We start from the raw sequence: 22,416 nt of genomic DNA, 5'->3' as shown, positions 1-22,416 counted from the left end.
TGTAGTAGTAAGGCAGTATAATGGAGCGACTTGAATGAATGATCCACTCTAAAAATAGCCAACTCATAACGTCTTGGTTTATCTAATAGGTTTAAAGATTTGAGAATTTTATTCTGTTATTGTAATTATGATAAATATGTATATGATTCTCCTTTCCATTTTGGCTTTGTTCCCTTTTACAGATTCTGACTGAAGGAGTAGCACTTCAGAGCATAAACATATATAGAGGTAGACGCCCTATGGAACCGGTCATACTCCCAGTTGCGCAGCTGAAGAAAGCAAGATGTCAGAGCACTGTGCAGCATATTCATGCTCAAATCGGCAGACCATCGCAAACAGGCTCAGGGGATTACGATAAGTAAGATTTAACATTACCGTATTATTGGTTGTATTTTGTGAATAGAATATTACCAGAGAGTTGAGAAGGAGCAAGGATCTTTGATATTACTGTACTGAAATCGTAGCCAGCTAGCTAGGCTATGTTTACTGCACCGGCCGGTGTTCACCCGGCCACCCGTGCTCATTCTTCTTACTCTCATCTGTTTCTGCTTCTCTATCATATTTATAGTGTGGGATCATAGGGTGACCAGATGTCCCTGGCTTCAGGGAGTGTCCCCGTTTTTGGCTGCCTGTCCCTGGCTAAATACAGAAAAAAACTCTGAATAGAAGTAATAGTAATAGTTTAAAATAGAAAAAAAATGATAGTCAAACTGGAAATGTCCCCGTTTTTTCCCCCTTTTCAGGGATTATGTTCCCAGTTTTGATCTCGGATGTCTGGTCATAAAAGTGAAAGCATGAATAGAAAGAGTTAAGAGACACGACACACCGCACAGAAACACTGTTGCAGGCAGGTGCAATCTGATGCACATAGACACCTGGGTTGGGCGCAGGTCAGACACTGCCTGGCTTTGGTGACCAAGCATCTCTGTTACAGATGGAAATTAAATTACAGTTTTTCTCAATAGCTTAAACACTATAACCAGTCTATTAAACTAAAATTTCAAAACCACAACTCCATTTTCCAAAAAGCACACCCATTTCTCTAAACTCTACTCACAAATACCTCCATTTCTCATTGCCTGCACCATGTGGTCATTGAGAAAACACAGATATTCAATATTGTTCACCAAATCAGCACAGGCTGAGCTCGATTAGCACACAGCTACCCAGGCGGAAACACAAAGAGTCAAAATTGATAACACACCAATCAGAAGCTTCAGCAGAGTCAGTTCATCCAGTTTGGATCAATGGATCCAGAGAAATCAGAAGAGAAAGGTCTAGGACATGAGAGAGGAGGAAGAGGAAGAAGAAGAGAAGAAGGAAGAGCAGTATGGAGAGGAGGAAGAGGTGAAGCAAGAGGAACAGTAAGTGTTGGAGGAGGAGATGGGATAGGAGGACGAGGTGGACAACAAGAGTCTCTGGCCTGTCTCAGAACAAAGACAGGACGCTGGGGCAGAATAATTAGTTGTTAGGTGTGTTGAACTGTACAGCACACTAAGGAATAAAAAATGTGTGCAAATGTTTACATTTGTTGTTTCTTTTCTGTTCATCATGTGAAAAGGTTTCTGAAGGGGAGAACCACAAGCAACATTACTAACAACCAGTTTTTGTAGTATTGTTTTGAATTTCTCTCACCAGTGTGTCAGACTGTGTTCCACTGTGTTTCTGAAGCCAAAGTTTGTGTTTTCAGCAAAATTGAATGGTTTTGAGAGGAGAGCTTAATTTTGACCTGAAAATAGGACGTTTGGGGGATTGAGTGAGAAGTTGTGGATTTGTGTTTAGAGTTTCAAGAAAAAGAGGCATAATTTCAAGAAATGTGTTTAAGCCATTGAGAAAAACTGTAATGTTACAGAGAGAGAGAGCGTGGAAAGAGGGAACTGGCATACGGACACAAAGAGAGAAGTTATACGGTGAATCACAACACTGCGCCCCTTTCTTTTAATCCCACACCCCAAACCAGAGGGGGAAAAAAGTCAGCAAATTAGAAATAAGCTCTGAAATGTTTTTTTTGTAACATACAGTCTCAGACAAGGCAAGGTTTTACTGCCAATTAGGCTACTGTTGTTGTTAGTATTAGTAGAAGTAATGGTAGTATTACTGCTTTACTTATGAATAGCTACATATAAGAGACATATTTACAAAATCTTTCTCACCTGAACAAATCACTCCAGCATCCTCACTATGTCCACAGTTGTGTTTCCCAAATCCTCCATGCTGACACTGAGTCAGAGACCTTTCACTTCCTGAACAGGCCACATCATCAAGCCAGATTTGACCGGTTCCTTCACCAAAGTGGGCCGACTGAGGGACACTCAGTGCTCCACCACAGCCCAGCTCCCTGCACACCACCTCAGCATCATTTAAGTCCCAGCTGTCATCACAGACTGTTCCCCAGGTGTTGTTGTGATAGATTTCAACTCTTCCAGAGCACTGAGTAGACCCGGACCCAGCTAGTCTGATACCTAGTCTCAGAACACAGAAGACAAATCAGTGCTGGATAGAACATGTGTTTGTTTGTCATTTAGTCATGACAGAAACCGTTACTGTAAGACAAATTTGGCAAAGGTTATGATTCATTATACTTTGCATCACCCATACAGACTGTGAGAAATATAAAACACTTTTCACAGTAGATCAAACACTCGATGAACTTCATCACCTACATTACAGTTTCATTTACTGTATTGAGCAACATTTCCCACTTGTTATTCTGCTCTTCAATTCTAAAAGCATTCTGCAGGTTGTGGTTAACAGCTCATATAGTGCTGCATCTGAACAGTGTTACATTTCACACCCAATGACTCGGTGACAGAGCTGCTAAAATACACAGAAAAGGATACATTTATTCAAAATACTTTATCTGAAACGTTTTCTCACCTGAACAGACCACACCAGCATCCTTACTGTGTCCACAGTTGTGTGTCCCAAATCCTCTGTGCCGACACTCAGTTAGAGACCTTTCACTTCCTGAACAGCCCACATCATCAAGCCAGATTTGACCGGTTCCTTGACCAAAATGGGTCGACTGAGCAGTCCTCAGTGCTGCACCACAGCCCAGCTGTCTGCACACCACCTCAGCATCATTTAAGTCCCACCTGTCATCACAGACTGTTCCCCAGGCGTTGTTGTAATAGATTTCAACTCTCCCAGAGCACCGAGTAGACCCGGACCCAGTTAGTCTGATCTGAACACCTTCATTGCATGTAAGACATAACAGAGAGTATTTTAAAGACCAGTGTTAGACAAGTCCTTTCCAAAATGTAATACATTATAGATTACTAGTTACTGTCAATTGAGAGTAATTAATTAGAGTACAATATTACTTTCTATGAAATGTAATGCTTTACATTACTTTTGAGTAACTTTCACTGCTTTTTAATTGGTGCATTATGCTCATAGTAAGATGTGCCTGCATATGTGGATCAGGATCAGTCAGGATGAACTGACAGCAGCCTCTCTGATCATGAAAGTTATTTGTTAAAGCACAGACACACAGCCTACAGAAATTTGATTGATCCATCAGGGGAGCTGCTGTAGTTTGCATCCTGTCGACCATCGCATTCCAGCAACAGGAAATAACGTTACTCTTTTACTTATGGATTTGTTTTTCTGCTGCCCAAATGTTTTTGGTGTTGGTGAATTACTATAAAAACAAAACACCACTTAATTTCGGGTGCGTTGTAACACGCGCTACTGAGATTGTGACGGTTATAATATTACCGTTTTTTTTAAGTAATGCATGTTATATTACCGCTTTACACCAAAAAGCAATACATTATTGTAATTGTATTACTTTTGTAACGTGTTACTCCCAGATCTGATAAAAAATAAAGTAAACAGCAAACTAACATTACTGTATGCATGACACAGGAGAATGAACTGACCTGCAGCAGGTGAAGAAGCAATCAGGAGGAAAAAGACTGTGGAACAGAAGAAATGACATGGCTCATTACATTCAGTAAACTGAAAAGTGCAGAAATGAAAGTTTTCCTTGTTTCTGTTTTAGATTCCCGTGTTTCTTTTAATGATAGGAAGTTTTTAAATGGAAAAATTGGCCTTAAGAGACTTCTGTTCTATACAATACAACAACCCGGCTATACGAAAAAGCTGCTTTTCAAATAAAATTTTGGAAAGTCTGTCTTACCAAGGGCCAAATAGTTTCTCTGCTGTATGCTCCCCATAGCTGACATGACAGCTGCTCTGTGTCAATTATCAGTACCACCACAGATTAACTAAAAACTGCAGTGCACAGAAACATTTCACACAGCTTGTCCTTCCTGAAACACTTCCTGTTTCTGGTGTTTTTTTCAACCAAAAGCTGCAGCACTGAAGTACCACATCTATCACTAGTTATGGATATTGAAATTGTTGTTGATAAACACAAAGTTCCAAAAAACTGCTTTACCTCCTCCATATATGTTTCATTTTGTGTGTAAACTAATGCACTGCACTAAGCTATTATCTCTCTAAATGTAATCTATTTTTATGCATTATGTAATCTAATTGTTTTCAGAATAATAAAGTAGTCACTGGTATTTTTCCAACTGTATCTGATTTTATGAGGCACACGAGTCTGCAAGAAGTGAAAGTGAGCGAAAGCAAAACCATAACTGGGTTTTTCAAAAAGCACACTTCATTTCTCATTGCCTGCACCATGTGGTCATTGAGAAAACACTGACATTCAATATTGTTCACTCAATCAGCACAGGTTGAGCTCAATGAGCACACAGCTACCCAGGTGGAAACACAAGGAGTCAAAATTGATCACACACCAATCAGAAGCTTTATAAAAGGGCCAGAGTCAGTTCATTCAGTTTTGGAACAATGGATCCAGAGAAATCTAAAGAGAAAGGTCTAGGACATGAGAGAGGAGGAAGAGGGAGAAGAAGAGGAGGAGGAAGCAGGAGGAGCAGATAGATAGATAAAAGTTCAGTTCTTTCAGTTTTGGAACAATGGATCCAAACAAATCTGAAAGAAGACATAGAGGACACCAGAGAGGAGGAGGTGAAGGAAGAGGAACAGTAAGTGTTGGAGGAGGAGATGGGATAGGAGTAAGATAAGGAGGAGCTGGAGCAGGAGGAGGGAAACAGAAGTTTACATTTGTTATTTCTTTTTTTTGTGTTCATTATGTGAAAAGTTTTTTTGAGGGGGAGAACCACAAGCAACATTACTTATAACCAGTGTTTGTATTACAAGCAATCGAGAAAAACTTTAATGCTTGTGAGACGAAGCCGCAGCACGTCCCAGAAGCTGCTCTCCCTCCACAGAGCAGATCGAACCGGAGAGAAAGGCATTGGCCTATTTTAACCCGCACAGCTTTTCTGGCATTTACAGTACTGGTTTAGCGGATCAGGAAACTCACAGACCAATCGCATGTGCTCCAATCGCCTCATGTGATTTGACAGTCCGTTGTTGACTAAAAACATATGTTGATACAACTATACATTATGGTACTGAATGATAACGCAAGTTAGTCGTTTTTAATATTCCAGACCTTTGCTTCGGGAAATTTTCTCTAACTGGACCTCTTTGAATTCTAATTGAATACCCCTGGCCTAGAGAATCCGGTCAATTTTCGATGATAAAACAACAATAAATATTGTTAAATCAGACAAAGAAAGAAACCATATAGCCTACCTATTTTCTTGATTGCTTAAACACGTTTCTTGAAATTATGCCTCTTTTCCTCAAAACTCTAAACACAAATCCACAACTTCTCACCCAATTCCCCAAACATCCTATTTTCAGGTCAAAATGAAGCTCTCCACTCAAAACCATTCAATCTTGCTGAAAAACCAAACTTTGCCCTCAGACATGACACACAAGCCCTCAGAAACACACACTGCAACACGGTCTGACACACTGGTGGAATAAATTCAAAACAATACTACAAAAACTTGTAAGTAATGTTGTTTGTGGTTTTCTCCCTCAAAAACCTTTTCACATGATGAACACAACAAAAGAAATAACAAATGGAAACATTTGCACCTTTTTTATTTCTTAGTGTACTGTACAGTTCTACACACCAAACAACTCACTATTCTGCTCTGGCATCCTGTCTTTGGTCTGAGACAGACCAGAGATTTTCCTCCTCCACCTCCTCTTCCTCCCTGCTCCTCCACTTTCTATTCCTACTCCTTTTCTACCTCCTCCTCCTATCTCTACTCCTCCTTCACCTCAATCTCCTCTCTCTTCTTCCTCCTTCTCCTCCTCTCTGGTGTCCTCTACCGCTTCTCCACTTCTTCCCCTCCCTCCTCAGAGCTGGCCCCCTCCCTCCTCTCTCCATCACAGAGAGGGAAATCAACGGTCTTTTCAGGAGGCAGAAACCCCGCAAAGCAGCTGGGACGGACTCTATCTCCCCATCCTCCCTGAAGCACTGTGCTGATCGGCTGTCTCCGGTGTTCACAGACATTTTAACACCTTACTGGAGACACGCCAAGTGCCAGCCTGCTTCAAAGCCTCCACTATCATCCCTGTCCCCAAGAAACCAAGGACCAGAGACAGAGTTACTGGGTTATTGCACAGGAATTGTTCCTGACACTGTGAGTCAGAAATCAGCTGTTCATCAGAGTGGTGGTTTGTGGGAAGAAACTGCTTCTGTGTCTGTTGGTTTTGGCGTACAGTGCTCTGTAGCGCCTACCAGAGGGGAGGAGCTGGAACAGGTTGTGTCCGGGGTGAGATGGATCTGCAGTGATGTTTCCTGCCCGTTTCCTGACACTGGAAATGTATAAGTCATGGGTCGTTGGCTGCAAAGCTGTTATTTAGCTTTTCAGCGTAGCACCTCTTTGCAGCTTTGACCTCTTTAGTCGTAGGGCGTGTTCCTGGCCTGGTTGTACAAGACTCTGTCCCCACTTCTGAAGGCCTCTTCCTTGGTCTGACGAAGCTGCCTGAGCTTTTCTGTGAACCAAGCAGGCCCGCTTCCTGCTTTGACTTGTTGGCCTGCTTTGACTCGTTGGTCTATCTTTTCACAGTCTTTACAACAGGTTTAGCAGATTTCAGTTTTTGTGTGTCGGGATAAAATGAACCAGATAGTGATCGGAGAATCCTAAGGCTGCACGGGGAACAGAGTGATATGCATCCTTTAATGTAGTGTAGCAGTGGTCCAGTGTGTTAGTGTCCCTGGTGGGACACTTAATATGCTGTCTGTACTTTGTTTCATGACTGAGGTTTGCTTTGTTAAAGTCCCCAAGAACAATGAGCAGGGAGTCTGGATGTTTTTTCTCCACGTTAGTTATCTGGTCGGCCAGGTGGCCTCACTAACACAGGCCTGAGGTGGAATATAAACAGCAACCAGAACAAACGAGGAAAAGTCCCGCGGTGAATAAAATGGTTTACAGTTTATGAATAATGTCTCTAGGTGAGGACTGCATGATTTCTTCAACACTGTGACGTCAGTGCACCAACCTTCGTTTTTATGGCCTCTCCGTGTTTTCCCGTGATCTCCCATTCGCAATCCGCACGGATGAGATTACAGTAAATCCCGGTAGGTGAAGTGTGCTGTCCGGGATGCGCTCGGTGAGCCGGGATTCGGTGAAACAGAGGGCAGCAGATCTGTAGAAGTCCAAGTTAGTTCTGTTGAGGAGCAGCAGTTCGTCCATTTTGTTGGCCAGAGAGCGAACATTCACCAGGTGGATTGAAGGGAGCGCAGTGTGAAATCGCCGCTGTCTCAGCTTAACCAGCGCGCCTGCTCGTTTTCCCCTACGCCGTTTCTGAACGATCCCAAACAGAGCTGCTGCTCCTCCAACTAATAACTCCGGGAAAGTTCCAGGGTCAATAAAGAGCGGTGGAATAGTATGAGCAGTTAAAAGTCCAATATTTAAGAGCTCTTCTCTGGTAAAAGTTACCAGAGAGGGACGGCAGAAAACAGCATTAATTAACAAATACACAGAAAGCACTACGGAGCGTAATCCCAAGGCAGCCGTCTGCGGCGCCATCTTGAATCAAAAAATTTGTGTACACAAAAATTTGTGTTTCTCAATAGCTTAAACACATTTCTTGAAATTATGCCTGTTTTTCTCGAAACTCAGTCGTGTTAAAAAAACAATAGTGATCTGATAGTCTAGTATCAACAATTCTATCCATGGTAATAGTCAGTCCTCTGGACATTACCAAATCTAGGGTGTGGCCACATTTGTGTGTTAGCCCAATGACATTGTCGACATGCAAATTCAGATCCCCAGAGATAAGAATGATTAATAAAACAGTTTGACAGTAGTTCTGATATTTCAGGCATAAAATAAGCTGTGTGCCTGGGCGGCCGATAGATGGTGATTAGTAGTATGGGAGAAGTATTGTTATTAAGTAAGATTGCCTGATATTCAAAATATGAGAAACTACCAAGTTGTAAATGCTTACATTTGAAAATTTCTGAAAAATTTCCTGCCTGCCCTCCTCCTATCTTCCCATCCCATATAGTGTGAATAAAGTTGTAATTAGGAGGTGATGCTTCGGATAAAAGGTTAGCACTGTCAGGGCAAAGCCAAGATTCTGTCGGAAAATAAAGTCTAACTTTTCCTCACAGTTAAGATGAGAAGTCTTATTATAATAATAATAGAATAATAATCTTTATTTGTAGAGCACTTTTCAAAAACAAGTTACAAAGTTCTTTAACAAGTGTAGAGACAATAATACAAAAACAATACAAGATAAAAGCATGAAAACATTGAAAAGACTAAAATACACGTAGATATATAGAAAATTAGTAAAATAGAATAAAATAAAAGGGATAAAATAAAGTCAAATAAGATCGGGAAAGGCTCTCCTATAAAAGTATGTTTTAAGAAGAAGTTCACTGACTCAGCTGACCTGATTTCCTCGGGCAGGCTGTTCCAGAGCCTTGAGGCCCTGACAGCAAACGCTCTGTCCCCTTTAGCTTTCAGTCGAGACTCTGGAACAGACAACAGACCTCTGCCCGAGGATCTCAAGGTACGTGCTGGTGTGTATAGGACTAAAAGTTCAGAAATATAAAAAGGCGAGAGGCTATGAAGAGCTTTAAAAGTAATCATTAGAATTTTAAAGTCAGTTCTAAAACATACTGGGAGCCAGTGTAATGAAGCTAAAATAGGAGTAATGTGGTCATATTTCTTTGTCCTGTTTGTTCTGTCAACAGGTGAAAAGGCTGTTGCAATAATCCAGGCGTGATGAGATGAAGGTGTGTAAAATGGTCTTGGTGTCCTTAAAAGTTAACATAGATCGAATTTTTGCTATATTTCTAAGTTGATAAAAACATGATTGAACAAGCTTTGTGGTGTGCTGCTCAAAATTTAAATTACTATCAAACCAAACACCAAGGTTCTTTGCCACAGGCTTAATGTGATTTATACCCAATGACCAGGATTTCTGTTTTGTCTGAGTTCAGCTGGAGGAAATTATTTGACATCCATTTTTTTACTTCACAAAGGCAGTTGATAAGTGAATTCAGCATTCCAGGGTCTGTGGATCTGACGGGCAAGTATATTTGTGTGTCATCAGCATAAATATGAAAAGAAATGCCATGTTTATGGATAATATGTCCAAGGGAAAGCAGATACAAGGAAAACAAAATGGGTCCTAAGACCGACCCCTGAGGCACACCATATTTAACTGGACAGAACAAAGAGATATAGTTGTTTACAGACACGCAAAACTTCCGATTTGACAGGTAGGATGAAAACCATTCTAGGGCAGTACCAGAGATCCCCACCCAGTGCCTCAGTCTGTCTAACATGATGTTGTGATCAATGGTGTCAAAAGCAGCGCTGAGGTCCAGGAGTACCAGGACTGAGCACATGCAGACATTAAAAGGTCATTGGTGACTTTTGGCAGGGCAGTCTCAGTGCTGTGGTACTTCCTGAAACCAGATTGAAACTTTTCCAGTACAGTGAGCAGCTTTTTGGACACAATTCTTTCTAGAATCTTTGCAATAAAAGGCAGTTTTGAAATTGGTCTAAAATTATGTGGGAGGGAAGGATCTAAACCAGGTTTCTTTAAAAGTGGGTTCACGCAAGCTGTTTTAAAATAATCAGGGACACAACCAGTAGATAGGGAGCTGTTGAAAACAGAGATCAAATGGGGCCCAACAGAATCTATTACTTTCAGTAAAAACTTTGAAGGTATTACATCAAGTGGGCTGAAGGACACTCATTTGTGATACTGTTTTTAAAAGCTCAGACAAGTCGATGGGATTAAACTGGTTAAAACTCTCTTCCCAGCTGGCCACCAACGCCAAAAGACGTTGATCTTTGGTTGGATATAGGTTGCGACGTCAGATAACCAAATTCCAACATCAACTTGATGTTGAATATTGACGTCATCTGACGTGGATTTTTTGTTGGTTTTAAGTTGTGGTGTTCAGTACCCAAAATCCAACGTTTTCCAAACATCTTGTGCCAGCGTCCTCTTGACGTAGAATACCAACATTTTGTCATGAGGTATGGGAACCAAAACCCAACGTCTGCTAAACATCATGATAGTAACGTCCACACAATGTTAAATTACAACGTCATTAGATGTTGATATTTTGTTGGTATTAAGTCATGGTGTTAAGTAACTTCAATCCAACGTTTTCCAAACGTTTTGTGCCAACATCATCTTGACGTAGAATACCAACATTTGTTCATGAGCTATGGGAACCAAAACCCAACATCTGCTAAACATTGTGATGGTAACGTCCACACAACGTTGAATTACAACATCATTAGATGTTGATATTTTGTTGGTATTAAGTTGTGGTGTTAGGTAACCAAAATCCAACGTCTTCCAAATTTCTGGTGCCAACGTCACCTTGACGTAGATTATCAACATTTGGTCATGAGATATGGGAACCAAAACCCAAAGTCTGCTAAACGTCATGAAGGTAACGTCCACATAATATTAAATTACAGCGGCATTAGATGTTGATATTTTGTTGGTTTTAAGTTTTGGTGTTCAGTAACATCTTCCAAACGTCACAGGCCAAAATCATATTGATAGTATACTGACATTTTGTTGTGAGGTACGGTGACCAATACCCTGTAAAACATTGTTAACATTGTTAAACACTGAAATTTTGTTTGTTCTAAGTTGTGGTGTTAAATATCCAAAATCTAACAAGAGTTCCACCTTCCAAAAGAGCACTAACGTTTGATATAGGATACAGACTACATTAGACATTGGTGTTTTGTGTAATTTCAGTTGTGGTATTTTATACAGATGTAGAATGCAGACATGATAGTGTGACCTATACATTTAGTAAAAATCAAATATCCAGCAAGCATGGCATTGTATTTAAAGTTTGGATTGTTATTCATACAATATGCAGCTCCATGCAAGTAGACCCTATCAAATTTGACCCAGTTGTAGAAACAAGTGCTTCACCAGGAGTATGGTGATCCAAAATTAATAGAGTGGATATAAACTTGAAAGCAATGTGATTTTAAGCAGCAACCCAAAACTTTTGAAGACAGCACAACAATACACATTGCACATTGGTTCAGGGCTCATTATTAACTTCAAGATTGTATCAACGGTTGTCAAAATCTCTCAAATGTCACAATGATACTACGACAGTTGAGCTTAGATAAAAGCAGGTTGTGAGATTGTGTATCTAATTCAACATCTAACGCTCAAGAGCTCCATGACCAAATTTGAAAGTTGTATCATCCACACTGGCCCTCTACAGATCACTCAATTTAGTTTCCATGAGACGCAGGCATTGCAAACAGAACTTCTTCTGGAACTTTGCGCCATGACAGTGCAGCTGTCAGACAAATGCCAAAACACAAGTGTCCTATCTGGCAGCCATCATTGGCAGTGCGGTTGAGGTAGCCGCCAAGGAAGTCCTGTTTTGATTTCCTAGACTGCTTGGTTAAAGTAAAGCAGTTATAAATTTTTGTTTTGTCTTTTGGTGTTTTTGGAGCAAACTTGCTTTATACATGACAGGCAATTACCTACTTACCTGTTCTGGACCACAGATGGCTTGGCTGTTGTAAGGGGCCTCCTAGCTAAGCTGTTTTGGTGGCTTGGTGATCAAGCACAGATGATAAAGTTTTAATAACTGGTGAATCACATTGAAACCTCAAATAGATTTGACCTAATCTATCAAGGATAATGGTTGGGACATTACACTTATTATGTTTAATTTCAATGCGTTCATTTGGGGATAGTAGCACAGTAATCCTTGAAGGGACCCCTTTTTAATTTGCTAAGAAACCATATAATAAAGGTCAATTAAAATATCTACTGTGTAGTGTTTCTGGCCATAAGGGGTTGAGTGGCATTGGCCCATGTTTATCATACATATTATACACCATCCAGAACATCCCTTAATCACCAATCATTTTCTTTTAATCTGTCCTTCAGGATAAAATTATCACGGACCAATGGCATTCCTGCCTCTGGATTTTAGACTATCTTTACTACTATCTCTAACATAATAATAATAATAATAAACAATAACAACAATAATAATGATAATAATACGATGAATGAATTTAATAACAATAATGACAGAAAATGTACTTGCACAAATTGTATACATTTTCATAAAGTTGTAGATTTTGAAATAACTTGACTTGCTCGCGTTTTTTACAAACGTAGTTGCAGGTCTATCTTCAAACAAATTTGAAACAGATTTCTAGCCAATCACTGTAAGGCCACTCCTCCGCTCTGTGGTCTTACAGCGGAAAGATACAGGAGTAAGTTGCCTGTCGGACACCTTTCATCTGTACGTCGACGGTTACAAGTTTGGTGGACGGTGACCGTGAGCAGGGGTAAGGAAAATGTATATCAATTTTGGCTATAAGAACGTTAGTTAGTTAGTAAGCTTTGTAAGTTTAATTTTTTTTCAGTGGCACAGAGTTTCTTGTCAGAATTGATTTTGTGAACTGGCGCCTTTTCCCACCTAGCTTAAAATTACGTTACTTTAAGTTTGACTGCATTGCAATACTAATGTGACAATGATGTAAGAGTTAGTCTACAGAGATTAAAATCAGGGGAATATACCTAGTAAAAAATAGTGACGTGAATAAAATTGCCGAGTTTTTCGACTCTGGAGCAAAAGCTCAATGACGTTACTCGGGGACAGAAAGTGTTCCCCCGGTTGCGTGACCGCATGTGCATTCAGCGGTGAAGCGGACCTTCGACTTCACCAAAGTAAATGAAAAATATAACGTGGATTGTTTAATCAAACGTTTTAGTATTGTTGTTTTATGAACGAGTTTTTTGCAGAGCAAACTAGCACTTGGCTTATCTGTCAAAATAAAGGCTTTTATTCTTCTGTAACGTTAATATTAGGCCTACTGTTATCGAACTTCTTATTCATTCCACTGATGTCTAAACAAGACGACTAGTTATATATTTTCCCTCGTAAAGCAAACATTTATTTTGCGATAGTCTGATGATGTGATAACTGACCAAGGAGTTGATTTCTTGGTCATCCGTGTTACTTTTTTAAAAGCTGGATCCAGACCCGCTGTAACTTTTTGCAAGGAAACTGCATCTACTAATATCTACACCGTCGATACTGTAAAATCAAGATCATGGTTTATTTTAAATATACAGTTACTGTTCTCATTTATGGCATGTGCCTGGATATTACAATGTGCCACAGATGAGCCTGTTGGTCTGGGTATCTCTGGATAATCCGTAATTGTCTATTTGTCTGTAATCTGTTTTTTGTTTCAAAACGAAAAACCAAATAACCATTTTTGGTGTCAGAATCAAAAAGCGAAAAACAAATTAAAATCGGCCCGTTTTTCGTTTTTGGCGATTCATTTTATTGTTATTTCTTTTTGAACAAAGAATAAAGAGAGTCTGTGAACTTCAATCCATTCGTTTCTCGTTATAAACAAAAAACGGAAGTCATAGTGGTCTATTCCTTTTATGGAAGCGAAAGCAATCGGTAAAACCTTCAAAATAAAAGTAGCCCCTGTACCATGTAGTTAGAAAGGTGATTATAGACTAAAACTAAATTAAAATAACGTTTTTAGTAGGTTGTAAAACTAAACTAAATCTGGGTGTGAGAAAAAAACACTTTAGTTAACTGAAATAAAAACAATAACTAATAAAATAATAACTGTCAGGCTGTTAGGGAGAATTAAACATTTGTAAGGCCATTGGTGACCTGTAACTTCTGATTAAGACAAGTGTACTAATTTTATATGTAGGTAAGGATAGCAGTTAGCCTATTTATTTAAGTTTATATAATTTAATTCATATTTTAGTTTCCTAACATATTTATAGGCCGCCTTGCTATGTGGTAGCTCAACCAGCAGAGGTCACTCTGCCCCCTTCTGTGTAAGAGTCCTTCTGTGGCGCCAACAGGCAATAAGGGTTTGACCTTTTGACTTATGTTTATATCAAAGAGAAGGCTGCACTGCGACCAGAGGAAGCTAATCACTGAGACTGAAGGGTGTGCAGAACTTCACCTGCCTTCCAGCTTCTCTTACTATGGCACTATAGCTGCTAAAAACTCTCAGCTTCCACCATCTACTGTTATGTGTCAAAACAAAACTCCAAAATAAATCTGTGGAGTTAAATAATTTTTATTTTCCTTTGCATTTTTCTCCAGTGTAATATGCTTGTTATGTTAGTTAAGTAGAATAAATATTTTAATGCAGCCTTTTGCTCTCATTAGTTACTTGTGTAGGCCTACTTATGTGTGAAACCTGTTGAGCATTACTGAGAGTCAGAAAGCATCTCCTCTAGCTCTGGGGCTTTCAGATCTTACTGCCTTTCTTGGCTTTAATTCTGTTTGATGAGCCACCAGGGAAAGCTATAAAAGTGAAATTAAGTCCCAAGACAGGTGATGTGAGCCTGTGTAAGGTTTGAGGACTGATGATAGTATCAAGGCTGGCCCCATCACCTACCATCACTCTCTTCAAATTAATGCTGGACTGGCAGGACAAAGCAAAACACCACTCCTGCCTCCAGCACCATAAAAGGGCCCTGTTGTCACTTTCAGATATTTACATCATGAAAAGTAAACCACACCTTGTAATTATGGCTCTGTTTTTGTGCATAAGGAAATTGAAAAAAATGGTGACCTGTACCAGACACAGCTCCAACCTGTCCACCTTACCCGGGTCACCCACCTTTAGTACCAATCACCTGCACCCTCTTTACAGACAACATCTCACATGTGTAGCTTGATACTTGAGGCTTTCAACTTTAAAAGAAAATAATTGCTTCTAAAGCATTTAAAAGTCTCATTTTGCATTGCATTGGATTTATTTAAAGGAATTAGAGACAAAACTTGAGTATTGGGGGGGAAATCTGCTGTTTACTTGGTCATCCTATCTGTTTCTTGGAGGCTGAGTTTAATATGTGATGGTAACTGGATCGAGTTAATGTTCCTGATCATTTGGTGGGTTATGTGTTTGTTGCAATTTGTTTTCAAAAGTATGTACAGCACTGTCAATGTGGTTCTGGTTATCTTTGCAGACATGTTGCAGCATTAAGACAGTGTGAGGGACGTGTGGACAGACTGATTCAGTGCTGCGTGTTGCTTGTTTTGTGGGACATGTCTGATATGTTAAAAGGAAGAGAAGTCAAGGCGAGCTGTTTAAATGTAAGCTTGTATATCAGTGAATTAGTTAGCCTGTGTGGTTATCCATTGTCTTGTTCAGATGGTAGGCTTTCGGCCTAGTAATGCCACAATCTAGTTTCACCCTCTCAGGTAAGCTCCAACCTGCCTCTCCAGTAGCGGCACTGGAAATAGTGATTTTTATGGTAAAGCACGGCTTGTAATTGTGGCACTGTTTTTGTCAATTTGGATGATGTCAACTTATGTCTTTTAATACATATTTATATCATAATGTACAACAGTACAGTGAAGCAGGGCTCTGCATTGCAAGTCTTTCACTTGCATATATGCCCTTGATTTACAAGCATTGTGGGTGAGTGAAGACTAAAACCTACTGTAAATGTTAAGGTTATATTATACCAATAGTCATTTATACTAGTTCCTCCTCCAGGTTGTGATTAGAGCAGTGGTAGATTTAGAGCAACACATTCCCCTTGTACTGTTTTACTGAAGTTATGGATAATAAATAATGTTCACCAATCTTTTTTACGTGTTGTGTGTGCATGTGGCAAAATCAGTATGTTAAAGCTTTAAAATTTGTTGACCCCCTGCAGTTTGCCAACAGATCAGTGGATGATGCAGTCAATTTGGGTCAGATCCTGCAACAATTCGGCTATCCAGGGACATATGCAAGGATCCTGTTTGTGGAGTTCAACACCATCATCCCGGACATCCTCAGCACCAAACTCACCCAGCTCACTGTGCCAGCCTCCCCCGGTCAGTGGATCACAGACTTCTTGACTGACAGGAGTCAGCAGGTGAGGCTGGGAAACATCACATCCAGCACCCGGACTATCACCACTGGCGCCCCCCCAGGGGTGTGTGCTCTCCCCACTGCTCTTCTCCCTCTACACCAACGACTGCACCTCAGGAGACCCATCGTCAGACTCCTGAAGTTCATCATCGGTCATCGGCCTCATCCGGGACGGTGATGAGTCGGCCTACAAACGGGAGGTTGGTCAGTGACATCTGATCATCTATTAAAAACAGCCTTGTTATCAAACTGAACAAACTTTCTTTTGGTTATTTCATGTGGCCATCAAAGTCACATTTTAACAAAGAACGGATATAAAACAAGCCAAATAAACATGAACATAAACTTAATCCAGTACCTTTCGTCCCAACATGTATTATCACGAACAATTTTTAATCAAATCATTCCCCACTACAAAACTGGTACAAATAGCTGAACATTACTTAAAAGAGGTTACCAGTTTCTAAATAAATATGAACAAAACTAAAACATAAAAAAAGTCATTTCAAAACTTAATCCCGAATTGTGTCCCTTTAAAATGTTAATGACATCCACCATCCCTGTCATTTCAAAATGAACATCAGCAAAACTGCTGTCCCTACATTTCGGGCAGCTGGACTCATTAACTAGCCATTGTTGAATGCAGCTTCGGCATCCAATAACGCTGCGGCAGCATGGGGGTCGGTACAGGGTTCCCCTTCAAGGGAACTCGAACTGCGTCGGTGACGACACTATGGGAACGCCTCTGGGCGTGGCAGGGCTGAAATCATGAATGAAACTACTCCAATCGTATTGCCGTTGCTAGAACGGTAGCGTGTGACAGCGTAACTGGAGGCGTATACAACTCGGGACTGCCGAGGCTTTTCCCGTTCCTCGTCTGCTGACTCCGCCTCCTCTCTTCCCGGTTCGGGAATCCGCTTCTCGTCTTCTCCCACCCGAGGTATGAGTTTGGAGAGGCTTGCACAGTCTGATTCTGAAGAGCTAGACGTGCGTAGCATCATGGAGGATGACTTCCGGGAACCGGGCCGACGTCATCAGACCGCACCCAGCTATGAGAGGCGGGGCGGGAACCGCGGGCCGGCAGTAACCTCTATGAGCTTTCTGCAGCCCGAGCGCCGCCCCCGCGTTCTTTCCTGATTTGCACAATGAGTTATGTAAATCATGGAACAGACCAAAAAAAAAGAAGCTGCTCTGCACGGCTGACTGTGTCCCCTCTGCTGGACTACAGCGTGACAGAAACTAAGCAGCACGGCTACGGAACGATGCCTTGGGGGGAGGAAGCGCTTGCGAGCTATCTTTCTCCCACCGTCACTTCATTCCTTCAGATGTCGGCGCTCCCCACCAAGCTGTGTCGGACGGAAACATCCGCTTTGGTGGGCAAGGCCTACATGGCAGCGGGTCGAGCTGGTGCAAGCCTGCACACTATGGCCATCTTGCAGGCATACCAGGCCGATCTTCTCAAGACTATGACCTAGGGGGAGGTCCCTCTGAGGAGGACCTGACTGAGCTCTGTAGAGCTACGGACTTAAACGCTCCGTGTTACCAAGCATTGGCTGCTCAATGGCAGCATTGGTGGCTACGGAGCGCCATCTGTGGCTCAACTTCTCGGGCATCCAGGGGAAGGAGAAGGCTTTTCTCCTGGATGTGCCCCTCTCTCTCGCCCACAGCCCCCCGAGAGGCTGACCGAGGTCCCCTCCCTCGTGGCGGCTCAGACAACAGGCGCTGTTTTCCCCGCCGTCTTGGCGCGCGGGACACCGCCAGCGAGCTCTCACCAGTCTGCCCACCTCGAGGGGTTGCAGCTGGAAAACGATCAGGTTCACACACCGTGGGTCGCCGGCGAGTTTCCCTGGCGGTCCTCCGCTTCAGAGTGCCACCGGGGACCTACGCACAACACCGGCCACCAGCCCCGAGGGATTTTGTAGAAGCATGGCAGAGCCTTGCAAACATTGCCCCCGTGGGTCCTGCGCACCGTAGTGGATGTCTACAGGCTGAAGTTCCGGAGCCACCCACCGCAGAAATTCAACGGGGTGGTCTGGACTGCGGTGCACGCGGGGCAGAGCCAGGTGTTGGGACAAGAAGTTAGCTAGCCTAGCACTCTCTCATCGCACGCTCATCAAATGCATGGATGCAGCTCTGGCCTCGCTGAGGCTCCAGGGCATCTGCTTATTAAACTACATCGACGACTGGCTCATCTTGGCTCAGTCTCGGGAGTTAGCGGTTTGGCATCGAGATGTCGTCCTCGCCCACCTTCAGTGTTTGGGGCTGCGGCTCAAAGCGAAAAAGACCTTGCTGACGCCCCGCCCAATGGGTCTGGCCCCTGAGGGGGCCCAGTTCCTGAGGGCGGGGACAGTCGAGACGCTGCTCAGCTCCAGAGCCCCGTCCACGGGAAGGACATGGCCTGAAGTGGAATGTGTTTGCCACCTGGTGTAGAGAACGGGCGGTGGACCCAGTTACCTGCACGGTGACTATGGTACTGGAGTTCCTCCAGGACCGTTTCTCTGCTGGCCTTTTCCCATCCACACCCAAGGTGTATGTGGCGGCGTTCCACACCCCTCTGGGGGATGGGCCTCTGGGGAGGCTTCCACTGGTCATGCCCTTCATCTACTCTGCCCAGTCAGAGCACTGAGTATTTACACTCTGAGGTCCTCACGGTGGAGGAAAGCAGACCAGTTGCTGGTGTTTTTCGGGTCCCCCAAAGCTGGGCTCCCCGCTTCTAAACACACGATCAGCAACTGGATTGTTCAGACTATTTCCCTGGCCTATCAGGTGCGCGGGTTACCTTCATCTATGGCCGTAAGGGCGCACTCTACTCGAGGCATGGCGGCCTCTAGGGCCCTCCTCGTAGGGGCTTCGCTCCAGGATTTGTGTGAGGCAGCTGGCTGGGCCACTCCTCACACTTTCATCTGGTTTTACAGTCTGGATCTTCCTTCTGCACCCGGCACCCGTGTGCTCTCCTCCTAGTCGTGCCTACAGGTTTTTGCACGCTGGGGGGGCAGGCGGAGGCTTCGGCGTGGAATAGTGTGTATTCTCGTTCTCATAGTGACGTCACCGACGCAGTTCGAGTTCCCTCGAAGGGGAACATCTCGGGTTACGTATGTAACCCTTGTTCCCCGAGAAGCGAACAAGACACTGCGTCGGTCGGCCACACCTCGCCCCGCCTGGAGTGCCTTGCTTCATAGCAAAGAGCTAATGTGTCCGGTGTGCCGGCGTGCTTATATACGCCTCCAGTTACGCCGTCACACGCTACCGTTCTAGCAACGCCAATAGGATTGGAGTAGTTTCATTCATGATTTCAGCCCTGCCACGCCCAGAGGCGTTCCCATAGTGTCGTCACCGACGCAGTGTCTCGTTCTCCTTCTCGGGGAACAAGGGTTACATACGTAACCCGAGACGTTCTCCATTGACCCTAATGCAAAATGAGTCGTTTTCTAGCTTTTTCTTGTATTTTTCCAAGATATGGTCAAACGCTGTTCCTGGGGCACTTTACAGTCGCTACCCACAGAGGTTGAAAGGAGAAGTACGATTTATTCTTTTTCCAAAACCTAAAACAAATCCAGAAAAAGCTGTGGATTGTTTCTAATGTAAGGTTAGTTAGCTAACGCTAGCTAACTTACTACTGAATGTGACATTATATAACCCGACTGTTTTAATGATTGTAATATTGAATGGAGACCTACCCAGGAACAGTGATTCTTAATATCGTTGTCCTCTTTCTCAATAACGTTAGTCAGGTAACATTAACGAGGTGGTTCACTTTTACTCTGTGGTTGATTTGCAACTGCAAAACTGTCCACTTTTTTATGTGATGCTTTTTCCAAACATTAGCCCATATTTATCCAGGGACTGCAGTAACTTAATAGATTGTGGCAAGCCATGATAAAACTCCCACACATTGGATAGTTTGTCGGCCTTAGCAACTGTAACTAAGGGGGCGTGACTTACCGAAGGGTCTTCAGCTTTTTAATGCACAGACCTTTTTATATACAGTCTATGGCACAGACTCATCCTTGCTTTGTGTGAGTTTCCTGTCGCCCCTCTTTCTTTCTCTATCCCACGTTCTGAGATTTCCAGAACAAAAGTGGGTACTCAAGAGTTTATCATTGACTCATGATGCAAAAGCCATCATGACAGTGCACCTGTGATTCTGTTAGTGTCGTCTGTGGTTCTTCACATCCCAAGACGTGAACTTGCTTGGCTTGTTAGACCTGCCCCAACAAGTGAGATAAAGTGGCATAATAGATAGAAACAGAGCTGATGGAACACATCTTTTTTTGCTGTGCACGTTGCCTGTTGACCCTTACCTGCAAAATATTTTTGCTTTGGTCTTCTCAGTTTGAGGAAATTGAACTGTACATGTTAAAGAGGACTGTGAGGATAGACTTCTTACCATTGAATGAAAATGAATAAATGTTTTTGTAAATAGTAGAGTATGTAGCATCAACACCACTCATCCTAAGTTATTTATTTTTACTTTTCCTTATTTCAGGGTACAAAACAGGGACATCTGCTGCTCACAAGATGGCACTTGAAAGTTATTTGGAGACAATAAAAGACATGAGGCTGCAAGGAAGCACGTATGAGGAAATTTCTTCTACCCTCGTCTCCATGGGCTTGGAAAAGGGTGGTTCCATACATAATATAAAAAAATTCTGTCTCAGATATAATCTAAAGCAGAAAGAAGTAGTGTCCAACACTCAGCTAGAAGCTGCAGTAGTGCAAGCTGTTCAAGAGGTGAGGGTATTTATAACACTCAAAATTGACCTACATTTACGTGTTGCAGCTGCACTACGTGTTGTCCAGCCGCCATACCACTGGGCACTCAAGTATGTTTTCACAGAAATTCCTCATGCCTTCCACCTCTTAATTGTGAAATCCTGTGGTTTATTTAAAATTTTTTCCTTGATGACATTTCTTTCTCTGTCACTCACATAATTTCTGTGTATGTTTGTGCTAGACAGTAAAGCAGAAATGTGTTAGGAATCCAGGACTTCTTCAATACAATGTCCATTATATCATTTGTAGGTTGTATGCTAAATATCAATTTAATTATTAATTTCTATTTTAAGGGGCACAAAAGACAGGCTCTTTTTTAGGTTACCCAGAATGTTATTTAGCCTAAAATAATATTATATATTTTGGCTTCTGAAAATCACATCAAAATAGATATTAGGTGAAAATATATTTAAAAAATGGGTCCAAATATATTTGGAATCAGGTTTGCAGTCATGTTTTGTTTATATGACTTTTAAGGATCCCATTGTAAATAATTGTATCAGAGTGAGCAGAAATATTTAGCAACCTCATCAGACCCTGCAGAAAGTATTTTGATGGCTAGATAACATCTCATGTAAGTAAAAAATAAGCTGAATTGTGTTTTGTGTGAACTGCTGGTTTAATGTCACACAACTATACATGTCTTATCAGTGTTCCATCCATCTATTTTATCCATTTTAGGGATTAAGAAACCTGAATCCCGTGCCCTACCATGCGGCATACATGGGTCAAAAAATGCACATTGACCAGAACGAGAAGATGGTCATGTTTTATGTGACATGGTACAGTCACACCAAACACAGTGGTACAGTGGTAAACTGGTTGGCCACTCCACCATGCCAATTATAAATAACCTCACCATATATGATGAAGTTTACAAGTGAGTATGTGACATAATCTTCAGTAATGTGTATTTCAGCATTAACCTACGTCTATAACTGTAAGATATAATGTTAGCATTTTTACCCCTTCTCCTGTTTATGCATTTTAATGAACTGTGTAAAGGGTTATTAGAATGACCTACCAATGTTACCAGCCTGACATAATCCATGAATGTTGAAACAGGCAAATGATACTTTACTAGATTGTGGAATTTGCAAAACATATATATATATTATAATTTTATTTAAATATTTAAATAGAACTGCAGTTCTCAGCTATGGACTATGGGATCAAGTCAGAGTCGACCATGGTCGAGAATTTCTCTCGTCTCTCTTTGTACAAGACAAGCTGTCTGGGTACAGACTGGACCAAGAAAGAAAGGCCACCATATTTACAGACACAGTCAACAAAGGTATGTGTTTTTCTTTCTATACATCAAACTGTATTAATTGTGTTTCTTGCCCTC

At 42.0% G+C, this 22,416-nt stretch overlaps 1 protein-coding gene across 5 annotated transcripts in view; it reads right to left on the bottom strand.

The window, feature by feature from the left end:
* Nucleotides 1-22,416, bottom strand: part of LOC119882063 (deleted in malignant brain tumors 1 protein-like) — a 227,202-nt gene that overhangs the window by 176,683 nt on the left and 28,103 nt on the right. The gene's annotated exons all lie outside the window — the stretch shown is intronic.

Source organism: Micropterus salmoides, unplaced genomic scaffold (assembly GCF_014851395.1).
Source record: "Micropterus salmoides isolate LMB-PRFRI ecotype aquatic unplaced genomic scaffold, ASM1485139v1 Ms_hic_scaffold_10, whole genome shotgun sequence".
Classification (NCBI taxonomy): Eukaryota; Metazoa; Chordata; class Actinopteri; order Centrarchiformes; family Centrarchidae; genus Micropterus; species Micropterus salmoides.
This window is presented reverse-complemented; position numbering and strand designations above follow the sequence as displayed.